The sequence below is a fragment of the Macaca fascicularis genome, chromosome 16 (genome assembly GCF_037993035.2).
Source record: "Macaca fascicularis isolate 582-1 chromosome 16, T2T-MFA8v1.1".
Lineage (NCBI taxonomy): Eukaryota > Metazoa > Chordata > Mammalia > Primates > Cercopithecidae > Macaca > Macaca fascicularis.
Window position 1 is genome coordinate 76,295,743 of NC_088390.1, and position 17,007 is coordinate 76,312,749.

The 17,007-nt window shown below is 38.3% G+C and overlaps 1 protein-coding gene across 13 annotated transcripts in view; it reads left to right on the plus strand.

Moving 5' to 3' along the window:
* The window catches only part of KCNJ16 (potassium inwardly rectifying channel subfamily J member 16), a 173,366-nt gene that overhangs the window by 29,619 nt on the left and 126,740 nt on the right, over nucleotides 1–17,007 (plus strand). For all 13 annotated transcript variants that reach the window (XR_010581968.2, XM_074020267.1, XM_074020269.1 and 10 more), the window contains one exon: nucleotides 2,155–2,326. The gene's annotated coding sequence lies outside the window, so the exon portion shown is untranslated. The remainder of the gene's footprint in view (nucleotides 1–2,154; nucleotides 2,327–17,007) is intronic.

Consider the following 17,007-nt stretch of genomic DNA (forward strand, 5'->3'; position numbering starts at 1 on the left):
TTAATGAACCAATCCGGGGGGGCAAAGCAGTAAAAGGAGTCCTGGTTTGGGCCTGAAAGTCCCTGGATATTGCAAGGAATAGTCTTTGATATGGCAGAGCCTTTGGTGGCAGATGCTGAGTTCTTAGCACAAGTTACTGGAAGGTGGTGTCAGTTAAGATGGCCTATCTGAGCTGCTGAAGTCATGCTCCTTTATGGTTAAAGAGTCCTCTGGTGAGAACTGATTGTGGAAGAGTGTACTTGGTTTGTGTCCTTATCTGGTTAGATGCAGTCTTTATTTTTTTGATTATTAAGCAAAACATCTTACCTTTGTGGTTAGATGCAGTCTTTATTTTTTTGTTTATTAAGCAAAATATCTTACCCTTGAAGGCAAAGTGTCCTATGAAATATAAAATGGAAACTTTTTCTAAAATGGAGTTAGTTACATCAAGGGTGCTCTATAAACATAAAAATGGCATATTTTGGGGATATTGGTTTCTGAGCTCTGACAAACTCTTCCTAGTTTTTATGACCTCCTGCAAAGGGGAAGGACTGGGAGAAGGTCAGAGAGATCTGCAGTCTTCTCAAGTGTCAAGGTGACGTATTTTGGAGTAGTGTGTCCTGAACCCGCATCATTAATCAATGAAGATAAACCTAATTTCCAAAGTAAATTTATGACTAGAATAAATTGGTCCCTTTTCAATTCTTTGCCTTTCCTTTGTACAATTCAGATACAGTGTCCAGATGTTTATAGCAAAGTTAGTCAAATAAGAAAGAGGGAAAACCAAAGGGAACTGACGGAATACTTGAACAAGGCAACTGGAGAAAAATATGCTATTTTCAGTCATGAAATAATAACACCTTTAAATGACTCCCCATGTCTCAGATGATGGGTTAAGGCCTTCTATACTATTCATTCAACCCTTACAGCAGCCTCAAGAAGCCATGATTATTATTACTATTTTATGGATTAGAAAACAGCCTTAAAAGAGGTACATAATATATAATATATTGAATTTTGTTCAGAGTTTGTAAAGGTGAAGTCAGGACTAGAACCCAAGTCCCTCTGCCTGATTCTCCTGAAGTGACACTATGATAAGAAGCTACTCTGCACAAGGTCAAGAAACAAGGGCTAAATATTTAAAATATTTGGCATGCAGTGAGCTTATGTGTTTAGGTAGGGGTAAAAATAGTATCATTCTCATTTTCTCTTGATAAGGCTTTAGGTCATGGAAGCTTTAAATATAAATGCTTTGGGATTCAGTGGTACTGTATTTTCTCATTAAAAAAAGGATTGAATTTCAAGTCAAGGGATTTCTGGAAAGAGTCGTGCATGAGAGACAGCGGTAGTACTCTGGAGGTCCCGCCATATTGGGACCGGTCCTAATTGGCAGAAAGAAAGGGAAAGATTCATAATGAATATAATAACAGGGAGAGATGGAACAAAAAGGGCTCCATTCTCTTCTCTTTCTAATCAAGGGCCCTGATAAAAGACACACAGACACACAGCAAGAGCATTCTAAGATTGAATCATAGGATCAAACTTTATTTCCAAAGCTGCTATCTTTTAAAATGTAGGTTCAGAAAAACAAGCAACCAACAATCGAACAAATTCTCTCATCTTGGGCCAAATTTTGAGCCAAACTAAAACAGAATATTTTCTTTTTTTTTTTTTTTTTGAGATGGAGTCTCACTCTGTCACCCAGGCTGGAGTGCAATAGCATGATCTCGGTTCACTGCAACATCCGCCTCCCAGGTTCAAGCAATTCTCCTGCCTCATCCTCCCGAGTAGCTGGGATTACAGGTGCCCGCCACCATGCCTGGCTAATTTTTGTATTTTTAGTAGAGACGGGGTTTCACCGTGTTGGTCAGGCTGGTCTCAAACTCCTGACCTTGTGATCCATCTGCCTCAGCCTCCCAAAGTGCTGGGATTACAGGCGTGAGCCACTGAGCCCGGCCCAGAATATTTTCTAGAAGCTTGTTAAATGTTTGGCAACATTAAACAATCTCTTATTTGTTATAAAATTATTCTTAAGCTCTCATAGCTCCAATGATACTAATAGGTCTAAGTAAAGAGACAAATATGGGGAGAAATGTTAATGATGACTATTCAAATGGACTAATGTGAAACGCAAGGGTGGGAAAACTTCAATCACTCTTTTTTATATTATTACAGGTGCCCACTTTGATGACTTGTTGTACTAGCGCCTTTGATCTCCATCATAGAAAATGCTCTGCTCCATTTCAAAAGAGATTGTCATATACGCCATTTGCCATTCACTGTTCTTTGGAACAAACCAACAGCAGACCTCACAGATAGAATTCCACCGCTGGCCATTCACAAAGAGGTAAATTGTAGGTCTTTTGCATTACTTTTACACATTTTTTTAAGCAGAGAGCAGTTTACAAAAAAAAAAAATCTGTTAACTAATATTGCCATCTGCTTTGATCTCTAATAAGGTTTTGAGTCTGGGCTTTTATCATAAGGGATTTTGCCAAAGTCCTTTCATTTTCGGCTATTTTAAGGAATAAACAATTAAGCTTGGGTAGACTATGCAGTAAGTGTTTCTGAATGTTAGCTTATGTCTTTGCTGCTGCTGCTGCTGCTGCTTCTAGTAACACTCCTAACTGCAATTCAAACCGTGATTTTTAGGTAAGGATGCGCTGCTGAGCCATGATTAACCAAAGGAGACTTTGAATTTTCCATGGGAATTTTCCTACTGGCAGATAATTTTCATCTTGTAGCCAGTAACATACCTATTTTTGAGAGAAAGAGAAGGCATTTTGCCATTCTGAGAAGCTGGATTAATGTAGCTGGTCCTTCTAAGGACTGAAGGTGTGGCTTGTTAGCACCATTTTAATCATCTGGAACTAAATTTAAAAAGGCAGTGCAGCAGAGTGGAAGAAACTGGGAATTGTAGTCAGAGGTCAAGGGACAAAAGCCAAAATTTGCCATTTAGTATTTAACCTTGGGTACGTCAATTCAAACTTCACAGCCTCTGTTTCTTTATCCTTTATCTGAGACTAATAATATGGGCTTATCTCAATGAACAGTTGATTTAAGACTTATGAAAATAGTTTGTAAGTGGTAAAGTCCTACATAGATATTGAATAAAATAATACCTGAGCCACAAGGCCCAGTTCTAGGAATGTGAGAGAATATTAATTATAAGGGGTTCAATAATGCAATATGGAAAAATGAAATACTCATTATATTAGTTTCTGTTGTTACATAACAAATTACCAAACTTTATGACTTAAAACAAGACACATTTATTATCTCACAGGTTCTGTAGGTAAGGGGTCTAGGTGTGGCTTAGCTGGGTCTTTTGGAAAGGATCCATCTAGAATCGAGGTGTCTGCCAGATTGAACAAAAAGGAAATTCTGCCATTTGCAACAACATGGATGAAACTTGAGGGCATTATGCTTAGTGAAATAAGTCAAGCAGAGAAAGAAAAATACTGTATGATCTCATTTATATGTGAAATCTAAAAAAGTCAAACTCAAAGAAATAAAAAGTAGAATGCTGGTTGCCGGGGGTGGGGGTGGGGAAATGAGGAGATATTGGTCACAGGGTACGAACTTTCAGATATGAGATAACTAAGTTCTACATCCCTGATGTATAGCATGGTAACTATAGTTAATACTGTATCCTATACTTGAAATTTGCTAAAATTGTAGATCTTAAATGTTCTCGCTACACATACACACACACACACACACACACACACACACACACACACACACACACGGTAACTATGTGAGGTGATGGATGTGTTATTTTGAATATATGTTCTCACCAAATCTCATGTTGAATTGTGATCCTCAGTGCTAGAGGTGTTTCGTACTGTCCTTACAATAGTGAGTGAGTTCTCATTTCTCATGAGATCGGTTGTTTGAAAGTGTGTAGCATCTTCCCCTACACATTGTCTCTCTTGTTCCTGCTCTGGCCATGAGATGTGCCTGTTTCAGCTTTGCCTTCAGCCTTGAGTAAAAGTTCCCGGAGGCCTCCCCAGAAGCTGAGCAGATGCCAATGTCATTCTTGTAGAGCCTGCAGAACTGTGAGCAAATTAAACCTCTTCTATCTATCAATTATCAAGTCTCAGCTATTTCTTTTCTTTTTCTTTTTCTTTTTCTTTTTTTAGATGGAGTCTCACTCTGTCTCTGATCTGGAGTTCATGGCACAATCTTGGCTCACTGCAACCTCTACCTTCCAGGTTCAAGTGAAACCTGCCTTACCCTCCCGAGTAGCTGGGATTACAGGTGCCCACCACCATACCTGGCCAATTTTTTTTTTTTTTTTTTGTATTTTTAGTAGAGATGGGGTTGCCAGGCTAATCTCGAACTCCTGACCTCAAGTAATGTGCTCACCTCGGCCCCCTAAAAGTATTGGGATTACAGGCATGTGCCACCATGCCCAGCCCTCAATTATTTCTTTACAGCAATGCAAGAATAGCCTAACACAGTTAATTAACTTAATTGTAGTAATCCTATCACAGTATCTCTATATATCCAATCATCACATTGTATATTTTAAATTTTTACAATTTAATTTGTCAACTACGTCTCCATAAAACCGAAAAAAAGCCCCACAATGAATTCCAAGAACAACAGCAAAGGCTCTTGGCCAGAGCTGGGTTCTCATCTGAAAGCTTGACTGGGGGATGGATCCACTACAAGACCCACTCAGGTTGTTGGCAGGATTCATCATTTTGTGGTTATAAACTGAGGTTTCTGGCTTTGTGCTGACTGTTAGCCGGGAGTTCCAAGAGGCTGCCCACAGTTCCTTGCCACGTGGCTCTCTCCCCAAACCTCTCACATCAAGGCAGGTCATTCCTTCAAAGCCAGCAAGAGAGAAAGTCTCCAGCATGAGCCTGCTAGCAGGGCAGCTTTATGTAACGCAATATAATCACAGGAGTGACATCAGCACCTTTATTATATGAATGACATAATCACAGTAGTGACAACCTATTACCTTTGCAATTTTATGGGTTAGAGGCTAGTCTCAGATCCTGCCTACACTCAAGAGGAGCAGATTTCACAAAGGCATGGACACCTGGAAGCAGGGCTCATGGGGGCTTCCTTAGAATCTGTGCACCACACTATTCATTATTAGGTATCTGGAAGTTAAATATATACATCAGAGTATTTTTATTCAGTTCGTTAAACACAGATTTTAGGTATCTGCCACATCTCTGCAAAGTGTAAAATATACACAGCAGTCTATTTATCAGCCCAAACTGGATATCTGGCCAAGATTATTTTCCTCTAAAGCAAGATGAAGTTTCTTTTAGTTTCAATGAAGTTGGGTAGTCAGAGTGAGTGTTGTCCTCCGGGTGAGCTATCTTGGGATTGCTCTTCTGTATCTACTCTATCACTCTCCATCTTGCTCTGAACCCTGGAAGGCTGACCTGTACAGGCTCCATTAAGTCTTCTGAAATCCAGTTGTGTTCAGCCAGTGGGAGCCTACAATTGAAGAGAGAAGAGTAAGGTCACTTTGTCTAACCCCTAAGCCTCTCTCTGTGGGGTCAACTGAGGCTGCCTGTGTCCCTCTCCCGAACATTATCTTCTCTTTATGGCAGTTCCTCTACAGGAGTCTCTCCTGCCAGGATCCAGTAACATCTCTCTTCCTTTGTCATTTAGGCCTAGGGATAATAACAATTTCGGTATTACTAGCCCTAGGCTACCACTGTGTTGTAGTTTTTGCCTCTGTTTTTTGATTTCTCTGAACTCTTCCCATAATTTTGCTAGTAGTTTCTTTATTAAATCTTCCTCAAGTCCATTGAGTATGGCCTTTTTCTTTCCTTGCTGGGACACTGACAGATATGCCACCCAAAGAGTTAATGTTATACAAGCACAGCAGTTTGTTCATAAGGTATAATCAAAACATGGTTGTTGAATGAATGAGGAAAAGAATGACTCTTTACCAGTAAATGTGACCTTTTTCCCATTTGATAATTCAGTGTGTTTTGAGGGGCTTCCTTTGCCTTGCACAGTTCTGGTAACGAGAGCCAATGTGATGATCCGTATTTCTTGGAAATGCTTCCCACAGGTCTGGGATTATAAATATTGTTTATTCTGGAATGAATAAGAGCATTGGTTTTCTTCTTTCCCTCTTACTCTTAGCCAAAAGATGTGTATGGGGTCAAAAGCAGCAAGATGGGTACATTTGCAACAGGATCTCAGAGTTAATTTCTGAATTTAGTAATGTCTTAATATACATCTGTGGTAGAAAAAGCAACAATGCAGAAGCAAATTTTACAACACTGATGGAGAGTTACTGCAATGTGATGGAAAAAGATAAAATAAGTATGAATATTGGATAAAGCTAAGATTTTAAAAAATAGGCACTCTATCAGGAAAATCTAAGTAAAAACATGTGAGATTATGGAACAAACACTCAGGGAAGCATAAAGTGTTTGATTTTTAAAGATAACCAAAAAGACATTTGGCTGGGTATCCAATGTTGAGTGTTGACAATTGGGAAAATATATGGGATTAAATCAATAATTTTGAAATCTTGGTATGGCTGGTTTATAGGACTATTTCATTGTATTCTAGTATCAATATTTGGTCACTGCTGTCTGATCCATAGGACATCATTGAGATGTCTCAACCATTTGTTTTAATCACACAGGCATGAGTTATCATGGCTTCCAATAGGAAATAAGCAGCTGTCAGACTTCTGGACTTTGTCTTCATTCCTTTCTCTTATTAGTTTTGACATTACAGACACAAGATATCCTGGATGGACCAAGGACTTTGGAGTATGAATACCATTCCTAGACATAGAGTCATTTTGTTTGTTTGTTTGCCAGCTCATGGGCCCCATAGAGTTCCTCTCTGTTAGTCTACTTCCTGTTCTACCGTAAAAGTAGGACACAGGATGTCATGCCTGAAAATCTACTCCTCTGAGTTTTATAAAGGTAAGAACCCAACTCAGATACTATTCATAGGGATCCTTAGTTTTAAGCTGTACTTTGTACACTTGGTTTTATTTGATTTTCAATGAAGAAAATGCATTTGCCTACTTACCTCCACCAGAACTCAATTAGTTACTTAGGACCTCCCAAAGTGCTGGGATTACAGGTGTAAGCCATCACACCTGACCGGAGTTTTTTTTTTCTTCAATGCACACTCTATAAACATAATCACCATTTTGTAGGAACTTCTATGATTGGTTAAGGAGAAAGGGCATGTTCAAAAATAAACCTGATGTTTGACAGGGACTGAAAAGGGAGGCCAGGATTATAATCCAAAGCCATAAAAATATTTTGTGTCTAGGAACCTATGGTAAGAAATGCAATAATAGTTAATATGTAATTTTTTCTCTGTGCCAGACGCAGGCCAAGTGCTTCTCATAGCTTAAAACAATGTTATTAAGCGGGTACTATTATTTACTACATTCTACAGACTACAAAAGAGTGTCACAGACCTTAGTTAATTAATTCGGGATGGAATCAATATGCTAATTCAGGCTGCTGTCTGGTAGTGAATTCACTTCCTTTTAGATTTAATAAAGATGCTTGATGTATTCCTAAAAAAAGAAATCGTTTTTAACCAGTAACATCTAAGAAAACTTTATACAGTCCATATTTTTGGTCCTTACAATGTTTTTCAAATGTTTTTGGTCCCATGACCATCTGTATGAGAATCGCTCAAATGGATTTGTTAAAAATGTAGACTCTTGGGTCCTTCCTCTAACTTCTTCAATCAAAATTCTGAGATTGGGTAAGAAAATCTGAATTTTAAACAATCATTTTAGTTTATTCTAATGTACATCAAAGTGGAGCACACATTCTAAAGGGAAAGATTAGATTTCATTAGGTGACTAAGTTGGACAACAATTGTAGATGGACAGAATATAGACAAAGGTATGGCAGCTGAAAATATGCCATGCTGGGTATTTGAAAGCAAAAGTTTTGCTGGGGTATGGGGTGCATATAAGGAAGTAGCAAGATACAAGCCTTGAAAAAGTACAGGTCAACCTTCCTTGAGCCTTGAGTAAAGTTGTCAGAACTTTGACTTTCTAGACTTTATATGAATGGAACTATTTGGTGTTTGGGGGTAGGAAAATAACCTGTTAAAGTAGAATTTTGGCAAACTTGTCTTGTAGCCATTAAGATGGTTGGGATGTGGATGGATTGCCAAGTGCTGATATAATTAAGCCTCTTACTTAATGCCTGGATTAATTAATGTATATCACTTGATGATACTGAGTACACAGCAATGAAAATATTAAAGTAAAATACATTGTGGGAAAACAAAATACAATCAAACTGTGTATAGATATTTTCTGAGTATAGATGTTGAGAGAGGAGTCCAAAAGACAAGAGCTTGGGTATCTGAGTGTCTGGACCAATGGAGCATCATTTAGCAGGAAGAGATGAATCTGAAGGAGACACTGGTTTAATGCCAGGTGGTGGAGAATTCATTTTTACAAGTGTTTGTGGTACCAGCAAAACACTCGGTTCTTCAGGTCTTTAGTCAATTGGGAAATCAAGACTGAATTGAAGGTAAAATGCCACAGCCTGAGGCATAGGTTTGGATGTGCTGGTGTAACTAATGGAAGGAGATTACTGAAGATCAAGGAGCAAATGAAAACACTTAGAGAATGAGAGAAACAACAGGGGAGCACCTGGGGAACTGATATTGTGGAGAAAAGATTGAGGAAAAACATGAACATTATTCTCAGTAAGAGCTGGATGAACTTATAGGCTGAAGTGACTCTGATATATCCTCATCTTAAATAGGGAAATACATACATAAACATCTTAAAATATTACCAGAGACCAGCATGATTTGTATTTCCAGAGAATTTGTGGTTAAAATTAAGATCAAAGAATTTCCTGCTATGGTGGTTATAAAGAAAGAAATGGACATTACGTGTCTTAATAATCACTCTTTAGATTACCGACCTATAGATCTTCAGAGTCTCTATTAAATAATAAATTAAGTAGCATTTGAAAAAACCTAGCAAGCAAAGCACATATCTCATTAAAGCTGTTTGATTCCCCGAGTGCCAGTTACAGTATTCTCAACCTAAAGGGTTCTCATCACTTTATGACTGGTGACAAAAGCCTCTGCCTGAGTCAGGCACTACTTGAGAACAAGTATAAAACATTCAGAAAATAAAGTCTCGGCCGGGCGCAGTGGCTCACGCCTGCAATCCCAGCACTTTGGGAGGCTGAGGCAGGTGGATCACCTGAGGTCAGGAGTTCAAGACCAGCCTGACCAACATGACGAAGCCCCATCTCTACTAAAAGTACAAAAATTAGCTGGGCGTTGTGGTGCGTGCCTGTAATCCCAGCTACTCGGGAGGCTGAGGCAGAAGAATTGCTTGAACACAGGAGACAGAGGTTGCAGTGAGCCGATATCACGCCACTGCACTCCAGCCTGAGCAACAAGAGTGAAACTCCGTCTCAAAAAAAAAAAAAAAAAAATCAAAAACGAAGTCTCATTTTCCTGCATCATGAAGATTCCTTCTCTGAAAATACCTTATTGCTGAGAACTTCCTTAAATGTGTTCTCAAGTTCAACCTGAAAGCAGAACAAGTAAGGCAAAAGTGTTTGTGTGTGTGTGTGTGTATAAAATATGTATTTATATGTACACATATATTCATACACATGTATGTATATATGTGTGTGTTCATATATATATGTTGATATAGATATACATGTATATATATACGTGTGTGTGTGTATATATATATCAAAAACAAAAGTGAGGCCAAATTGATAGAAATATCAGAAAAGTCAAGCTCAGATGGCTCCAGCTTTTAACAAGGAGGATTTAGCAAGATCTTTTTCATTAGAACCAGTTTCCTTTCACTGACGGTGCCTCTGGGCACACAAAAGCGTCCTACCATGCAATGGGGAGTTAGTGTATTTGTGCATGGGGGTAAGGTTGCCTTTGATAAATATAAAACCCCATCATTATCTCATTTTGGTATCTTCTGAGATTTTCCTAAACAGATGTCATGGAAAATTCATTAGGAAAGAACATAACTTGTTACAAAAGGAACCCACAGATTTTATCTTTCTCTTTTGCCTTAAAAGTTCAAAGTTTGGAGAAAACGACTTAATTGAGATAACTTTAATAAGAAAAAGAACAGAAGGGTAATTCATGTGGCACTGACTGGGTAGTATTAAATGAACTGTGTTGGATGGAAATTTTAATACCCTAAGTGCCCTGTGATAGTGTTTGGTGCTTTAAAACTATTCCATTTTCTTAAAGTCTTCATCCTTCTCATTTTGATTATTGCTGCTCTTCACGTATTAAGAAAATGCTGCTATGAACAGCATGGTAACTTTGAGTTTATTTTTCCAAATAATGGCCTGGCTTTTAAACCAACTACTTGCAGACTTGATACCAAAAAGGATGCAAATTTTAAAAATTTGAGACAGTTTACTCTAGAGCACAGGAAAATAAGAGAGATCTGACTGGATTGTTGGTGAGATAGGCAGATTGCTCACAGGGGCCAGAAGAGGGAAGAGGGCCAGAAGAGGGACTAAACCAAAGGAACCCAGACCTAAAACTATAAAAACCCTAGAAGAAAACCTAGGCAATATCATTCAGGACATAGGCATGGGCAAGGACTTCATGTCTAAAACACCAAAAGCAATGGCAACAAAAGCCAGAATTGACAAATGAGATCTAATTAAACTAAATAGTTTCTGCACAGCAAAAGAAACTACCATCAGAGTGAACAGGCAGCCTACAGAATGGGAGAAAATTTTTGGAATCTACTCATCTGACAAAGGGCTAATATCCAGAATCTACAAAGAACTCAAACAAATTTACAAGAAAAAAACAACCCCATCAAAAAGTGAGTGAAGGATATGAACAGTCACTTCTCAAAAGAAGACATTTATGCAGCCAACAGACACATGAAAAAATGCTTATCATCACTCACCATCAGAGAAATGCAAATCAAAACCACAATGAGATACCATTTCACACCAGTTAGAATGGCAATCATTAAAAAGTCAGGGAACAACAGGTGCTGGAGAGGATGTGGAGAAATAGGAACACTTTTACACTGTTGGTGGGACTGTAAACTAGTTTAACCATTGTGGAAGACAGTGTGGCGATTTCTCAAGGATCCAGAACTAGAAATACCATTTGACCCAGCCATCCCATCACTGGGTATATACCCAAAGGATTATAAATCATGCTGACATAAAGACACATGCACATATATGTTTATTGTGGCACTATTTACAATAGTAAAGACTTGGAACCAACCCAAATGTCCATCAATGATAGACTGGATTAAGAAAATGTGGCACATATACACCATGGAATACTATGCAGCCATAAAAAAGGATGAGTTCATGTCCATCAATGATAGACTGGATTAAGAAAATGTGGCACATATACACCATGGAATACTATGCAGCCATAAAAAAGGATGAGTTCATGTCCTTTGTAGAGACATGGATGAAGCTGGAAACCATCATTCTCACCAAATGTTTTTCAATTGTTGAATGGATAAACAAATCATGGGATATCCATGCAATTAAATTAATTGACTAAGCAACAGGGGTGAATCCCAAATGCTTTCTTCTAAGTGAAACAAAATAGACCCAAGAAGCTACATGTATACGAATGATTCAATTTATATGACATTCTGGAAATGGCAAAAAAATGATGAGGAAAGAGAACAGATCAATGGTTGCCTGGGATTTGGAATGGAGGACGAGTTGACTGACAAAGGAGAATGTGTGGGATTTTTGGAAGTGCTAAAACCGTTGTGAATCAAATCCCGTGGATCTGTAAACCACAGAGAGTGAATTTTACTATATGTAAATTTTTAAATAAAGAAAGATATATGAATAGAAACACCAAAGATTTCATCCACAATATTTCATTTTGTAACTGGAATTGAAATCCAGTAAAATAGCTACAACTAATGTTTACAATCATTTCTAAGAAAACTGAGGAGAAGTTGATGCTAGGAAGAGCAGAGGAATGCTAGGCTTCATTTATTTCCTTCCTTCCTTCCTTCCTTCCTTCCTTCCTTCCTTCCTTCCTTCCTTCCTTCCTTCCTTCCTTCCTTCCCTCCTTCCTTCCTTCCTTCCTTCCCTCCTTCCCTCCCTCCCTCCCTCTCTCTCTTTTCTTTCTTTCTTTCTTTCTTTCTTTCTTTCTTTCTTTCTTTCTTTCTTTCTTTCTTTCTTTCTTCTTTCTTTCTTTCTCTCTTTCTCTCTCTCTCTCTCTCTTTCTCTCTCTCTTTCTTTCTCTCTCTCTCTTTCTTTCTTTTATTTTTTTGAGACAATGTCTCACTCTGTCACCCAGGCTGAGTGCAGTAGCACAGTCACAACTCACTGTAGTCTCAAACTCCCGGGTTTAGGTGATCCTCCTGGCTCTCAGCCTCCCAAAGTGCTGGGATTACAGGCATGAGCCACCTCGTCTGGCCTTGATTCTTCATTAAATATAGCTGCCTCACATAGAGTGCTTTTGGTGGGTATTTTTCTGTGTACTTCCGCTGGTCTTTGGGCCATGTACCTACTTTCTGCTGCACATCCAGTAAGTACCTCTAGTTGCCTCGTACTTCAACTTCATAATGATCAGTGGATCACCAAGTCTCAGGAGAACAGGGTTAGACCACTTGTTAACTCCACAAACACATATTTAATGTTTATCAGATTCCTAACACTTTTCTAGGCAGTTGGGATTCATCAGCTTAAATGCTTAGAATTCGCGCTCTCCCCAGCAGCTTTAATTTGGTATTTATAGCATTCAGTAGTTAAAAATCTTCGCCTTGGACTCGTTTACATACCAATTACTGCACACTTTCAAATTGGGCTGAATTTCAACTGGTAATTAAAGTTGATTTTGAAAGCATGAAAAGGCAGTGCTAAGAAATCCCAGTATCAACTGGGTGGCCTCAGGCATTTTCAGTTTTCTTGCTCAAGTGTGTAACTCAGAAGCACTTGGGACTCCACAAGTTGAAATTCTGGGAACTGCTTGAAGATTTCAGTTAGCTATAAAATTTTAGGTAACAAGCATTAATTTGTTTATTTGAAGATAATATATAGAAATGAGAAGTGCTGCTTGCTTGTTAGATCCTGGGGGGACACTAGGTAAGTACAGTCTATCTTTTAGGAACAGACTATTAATATGTAACAGATATGTTAACAATTATTTAGCCAGGCAAAATTACTCTGAGTGCATTGGAGTTAGGTATTCTCTACACTTTTGAGACAGGACTTAGGATGGCAAGAATCAATTTTTCCATCCTAGATGAGAGTCTGTGCAGGAATTCATTAAAAAAAAAACACTAAGGGGGTGTATTAAGGACATATTCAGTTCCTGTTGCTGCAGTAACAAATTACTACAGACTTAATGGATTTGAAAAACCTAAACCTATAAACTTATATTTTTGTAGATCAGAAGTCTGAAGTGGGCTTCACTGAGCTAAAATCAAGGTGTTGGCGGTGCTGCATTCTTTTCTGGAGGCTATGGGAGTTCATCTGTCTTCTTGCCTTTTCAGTGGTTAGCAACCTTCTGCATTCCTTGGCTCATGACCCTCTTCCATATTCAAAGTCAGCAATGGCCAGCCAGTCGTCTTTCATCTCACATTACAGCACTCTGATGCTGACTCCTCTGCCTTTCTTGTTAAGAACACTGTGATTATGGTGAACACACCTGGATAGTCCAGGATAATCAGCTCATCAACCACCTTGATTCCGTCTGCTATCTTAATTTCCCTTTGTCATGTAATATATTCCCCCATTCTGGAGATTAGGACATGACCATTATTGGGAATATATATACACACACACACACATATATATGTACATATATACATGCATATACATATATACATATACATGCATGTACATGCATGCATACACATACATATGTGTACATATATACATATATGTACATACATATACATACATGTGTGTGTATTTATATAAGTATTTGAGACAGAGTTTCACCTTTGTTGTCCAGGCTGGAGCTCTATGGCATGATCTCGGCTCACTGCAACCTCCGCCTCCCAAGTTCAAGCGATCCACCTGACTCAGCCTCCTGATTAGCTGGGATTACATGCGCCCGCCACGAGGCCTGGCTAATTTTTTGTACTTTTAGTACAGATGGGGTTTCACCATGTTGGTCAGGCTGGTCTTGAACTCCTGACTTCAGGTGATCCACCCACCTCGGCCTCCCAAAGTGCTGGGATTACAAGCATGAGCCACTGCACCTGGTCAATTGGGAATATGTTATTCTGCCTCCAATTCATTAAGAATTTTCATTCTCTGGCAGGGCACGGTGGCTCACGCCTGTAATCCCAGCACTTTGGGAGGCCAAGGTGGGTGGATCACGAGGTCAGGAGATTGAGACCATCCTGGCTAACATGGTGAAACCCTGCCTCTATTAAAAATACAAAAAGTTAGTCAGGCGTGGTGGCTGGCACCTGTAGTCCCAGCTACTCGGGAGGCTGAGGTGGGAGAATGGAGTGAACCCAGGAGGTGGAGCTTGCAGTGAGCTGAGATCCGGCCACTGCACTCCAGCCCAGGCGACAGAGTAAGACTCTGTCCCAAAAAAAAAAAAAAAAAGAAAGAAAAAGAAAAGAAAGAAAAAAAAAAGAATTGTCACTCTCTCTGATAACCTACAGCATTGATTGATGTCTTAATCTTAATCCAAGAAAAAGTTGAAAATAATGTCTGGATGTTGACTGGCTTCATGAAGGTCTTTTATTTTATGCTGCATGGAATATGTTAAGACATTTCCCATGTAGGCCACCCTTTATAAAAGTAAGCAAGTCAGCGGACGACAGACTACAGATAACAACGTAAAGTTAGTTATCTATTCTCTCACCCTTCCCAGGCAGCTCATTCTACGTAACTCACCACCAAAAGAAGATCATTGACCTTCAGTTCCGTTTTGTCTGAAATGATGGCATGTTAAGGAGTCTGTTCACAATTAGGACCACGTTCCAGTTTCTTTTTTTCAACACTAATAAAGTGGTCTTCCTTGCATCTTTCTTGCAAGAATTGCATAAAGCTCTTGCTTGAGATGAAACCTGGTTTTTGTAAGACTTCTGTGTTTGATACCTGATGAGATTTCCTGGTTTGAGGAAATTTTAACCAGATTTAGCTTTTTGATCTTCATTTTTCAAAATAGTGATTTAAAACAACACAAATGAGAACCATGAGTATCTCACTATTTTACTTTGTTGTGAGGAATTCAAAAAGGATGAATGTTTCTAAATAAAACACAAATTATTAAGTTTGATTTGGATTTCTTTTTCTCATCCTAAGGGAGTTCACTTGGGAGCCCTCAAACTGTATTGGAGTTTTTCAATTTTGTGACTTAAAAAAACGAAAAAAAAAAAACCAGCAACGAGTGATTTCATGCTTTAAAAGAAGATGAAAAATTGTTGTGAAATTAACTCAAGGCTTTTCAGACATCAAACAGTTTTGATTTTCTTTATTTCTGACCCCATAAATATTTTCATGTGCTAAGTGCACAAGCATCCAAAACATATAAATTAAAATAAACGTTCACTATTGAACAAAAAAGGAAAGGGCTTAGCAAAACATGATGCCTCTGAATAGATAAGACTGGTCAGGACCAAGGACCACCAGCTTTCAGGAATTTGTTCTGAAGTCTGACTTTATCAAGGTAGATAGTACAGTTTAACCATGAAAAATCTGAGTTTTTGCCCTTATTCTTTAGCAATAAATCCCCAGAGTTTTAGGTAGGATTAGAAATATCTTAAATAAGACAATTCTTCCCAGATTCCTTTGCAGTTAGTGTGCACCAGTGACAAGGTTCGGCCAGTGATATATAAATGAAAGCAATGGTGTAACCTCCTGGAAGGAAGAGACATACTCTTTTCCCTTTCTTTTCTCCTCCCTTCAGGAGTGCAGTGCTCAGTTTGGACCAAGGTGTAGAGAGTAGTAGTGTAGCAAGATTGAAGGACCTTAAGTCCATGACGATTGTTGGAGTCACTGTTATATTTTCTATTACTCATAACCAAACCTGATTTAACTAATTCAGTTAGCTACTCCGAAAACTAACAATGTCTTAAAAGTCTGCTGTGAGGACTAAATGAGATCATGTAGGTAAACCATCTATCTCACTGGAATGTCTACAGAAGGTAAAATAAATGTTAAGTTCTCTTCTCTTTTCCATGATAACTGAAGTTTAAAGACCTTCATCCATGAAAATATCTCAATGAGTATGATCTTCAAAGTTAATGGAAAGCAGTATTTTTGACTTGGAGGTAGAGATGTCTTTAGAAGAACAATAAAAAAACTTCTTCTGTTTCTTAATTCATCCATTTATATCAATTTATTCAACGTATTTAGAGTATTGATTATGCTGCAAGCACTGTGCTAGTAATTATTTAAAGTAAAACTTAGGTTTTGCCTGTGATAAGCTCAAATTCCATCAAAAAGAGAGGTAGACAAGCAATAATAAATATACAGTGTGACAAGTACTATTGTTAGAAATATTCACAAAAACATACTATGGGAATAGAAAAGAAAGTAGCTCAATCTGTCTAAGGAAGCAAGGAAGATTTTATGAAGGAGAAATTGAACAGAGAGCTAAAAGGGTGAATTGGCATTTGGTAGGTAGTGAAGGGAATAAAATTTTTTTTTTAATAGAACACCATGTTGGAGCATGAAATTCATATTTAGTGGATAAGGGTATAGTTTTGCAAGGTTGGAGTGTTAGGTATGGAAGTGTCTGAGATAGGGCTAACCAGTAGGTTACCATCAGATTGTGATAGAAGATAGATCTAGTGGCAACACAGATAATATATTATCAGGTCATATATATAGGGCAACATGACCCCAATAGACTATATAGGGTGTATATTCAGGGTATGGTACAAAACCAATATTTCAGCAGAAATGTGAAAGGTGAAAATATTCAATAAAACCTTGGAGATGAAATCAACATTATTTGGTGATTCTTTGAATGTTGTGATAAAAGGGAAAAGTAAGTCTAGAGACCTCTTGGGTTTCTAGACAAGCCAAGCCATATAAAGCCATTAAGCCAAAATAGAAA